This window comes from Gymnoscopelus braueri (genome assembly GCF_963280865.1).
Source record: "Gymnoscopelus braueri genome assembly, chromosome: 20".
Lineage (NCBI taxonomy): Eukaryota > Metazoa > Chordata > Actinopteri > Myctophiformes > Myctophidae > Gymnoscopelus > Gymnoscopelus braueri.
The window spans coordinates 40,781,561-40,784,481 of NC_137622.1; positions in this window are offsets into that span (position 1 = coordinate 40,781,561).

Sequence of the window (2,921 nt, forward strand, 5' to 3'; positions counted from 1 at the left end):
TGTACCCCCCAAAAAAACATTAATTTTTGTATTATTATTATTATTATTATTATTATTATTATTATTATTATTATTATTATTATTTTTATTTTTACATTTTAACCCATTATGACCTGATACCGATTCTACAAATGCCTTCTAAATCAGTAGTTCTCAAACTTTTTAGTGCCATGGACACCTGAATTGAGATGTATTTGGCCGCGGACCCCCTATCTGAAAATGTTTTTGCCAGGGACCCCTGTCTTCAATAAAGACATAAAAATAGCAGATGTACAAGCTTGCAGCGCGAAACTTGTAGATCTGCTATAGTTTTGAGAACCACTGTTCTAAACCAATGTTCTGAGTGTATCTATGTGTATGTATATATTCACCTGTTTCCTAGGCTTTTCACTTCCTGTGTGTGTTCCACTTCCTGTCGATTTGATCCAATGAAATCCAATGAAACTGGTCAGATGACTAATGCTATCCAATGAAATCCGACAGGAAGTGGAAAACACACAGCCTAGGAAACAGGTGAATATATACACACACATTGGTGATTTTGTTAGTGCTGGGACGCTATTTTAAAGATGTCATTCGCACATTGCTTAACACCGACACTACAGGTCACACAATGGACAATTGATATGCATCTATAGGCTCATTCCTATGTTCATTCATGCTGGTGTGACACCCGGCAGTCAGGAGCATTTGTTGAGGTGTGAATTAAGGGTTGCTTTAAATCGATGCGTGTGCGTGCGTGTGCTCCTGCTCAAAAAAGTGGTTGCACGGCGTGTTACCGCGTCCCATGCATCCCTGTATATATATATATATATATATATATATATATATATACACACAGTTAAAATCTAAAATTAAACAGATGCTTTACCAATTTCCCCGGCTCACAACGTTGTGAGCTTGTAGATCGGCTATTTTCGTGCAACGCTCTTGTACGGTTGAGTGAGTCATTAATTTACGGGACAAAACATAAAAAAATAATAAAACGTTATTATGGAGATACGAGGTATATGCCCGACGACAGAGACAATATTCTCTGTGCTCCCATAGCTCAGCGAGAGCCCACTGGAGCCTGCTAATGGGAAATACAATAAACGCCATGGGGACACGGCCAGCTCGCCTCGCCTCGCGTCGGGTTTCCTCCGCCGCTGAATCATCCGCTGTGTTCAGCGGAGCAAAGGTCCGAACAAAACGAAAACCCCTTGCCCTGATGCAGAGGCTGGGGCGGGAAAGAGAGTTGCCTAATACTTTACCCATTTTCAACCTATCTTCATATAATTGGTCCTCCTCATGCACCATCTGTGACCAATGTCTTCTGTTTCTATGCTCTTGCATTAAAGTGACTTTCTTTTAAAGGGCAAGACCACTTTGGTAGAGGTCTGGGTTGTGTAGTTACCTTGCCATGATGTAACTCCAAAGGTGGACAAGAAATAAAAAATAATTGCTCCATTGATTAGAAATTGCTCATTCTAAATGTGCTCCTCATTGATTTACATTGTACCGTAAAGCAGCTCTCAAAGTCACTCTTTAAGCACACAAACGAACACGAACAAAGTTGATTCAGACAATATAGAACATCACCAAACCCAGTACTGTTTGTTTTTTTGACAAAAATATTAACTTCCTGCTGATTTTACTATTTGAAGATCCGGATCCGCGAATCCAGTCCGGGTTTTCTTCTTGATAAAAATAGCAAAATCAACAATAAGTTAACATTTTTATTTAAAAAAAAAACAGTACTGGGTTTGGTGATGTTCTAGATTGTCTGAATCAACTTTGTTTGTGTTTGTTTACATGCTAAAAGAGTGACTTTGAGAGCTGTTTTACAGTACAATGTAAGTCAATGAGGAGCATATTTTGAATTATCAATTTCTAATCAATGGAGCAATTTTTTTTAATTTCTTGTCCACCTTTGGAGTTACATCATGGCAAGGTAAACACAACCCAAACCTCTACCAAAGTGGTCTTGCCCTTTAATGTATGAGCAGGCCGGCTCTATTAGCTCAGGACACGCTCATGTCACAGCCATGTCACGGCCATGTCACTATGTCAACATAACCATAAACAAACCATGGCAACGTCACTATGTCAACATAACCATAAACAAACCACGGCCAGGTCACTATTACAACACAACCATAAACAAACCATGGCTATGTCACTATGGGTGTGTTCGGAAATATAGCACTGAGCGCACTGGCCAATATAAAATAATAGGCGAGTGCGCTCCCGGTGAGCGTTTTTCCAAACGCAACCTAAGTCAACATAACCATAAACAAACCACAGCCACGCCACTATGTCAACATAACCATACATAAACCATGGCCACGTCACTATGACAACATACCTCCTCTGATGTTACGGTCTTGTTACCATATATCTGACTCATCTAAATATGGAAAGTGTGTGTTGTCTAACCTCAACAAATCAGTCAGCTCCATATATGGGCACAAAAGGTGGTTTGCCCATAGCCTATATGGGTACATACTGACGACATCAGGGATCTCCATGTGTGGGCTTTATTGTATTGTTTAATTGTATTAAAAGTAGCAATGCCACAATTGTTACAAGTAAAAGTATATTCATGTTATACAATATTTTTTATCTGAGATGTAGTGGAGTATAACTATAGCATACGGAAAACAACCGGACATGCTCAAGTAAAGTAAAAAAAAATACCTCAAAGCGGGGGTTGAAGAGGGCAGTTACATTGTTGCCGCTTTAAGGACAGTAACCTGAGTAAATGCACTTTATTATTCAGACTTTTCCAGCACAGCTCCAGAACCGTGTCTATATTCTCTAATAACGCAACCTTTCCGTTGGCCGTCTGTCCTCCCTCACGGGGTCTGACTCCACTTTGTGTCCCGGCGGAGTTAGACTCCATCTCAACTCCTCTTTGTCCTGCAGTGACTGCAACCTTC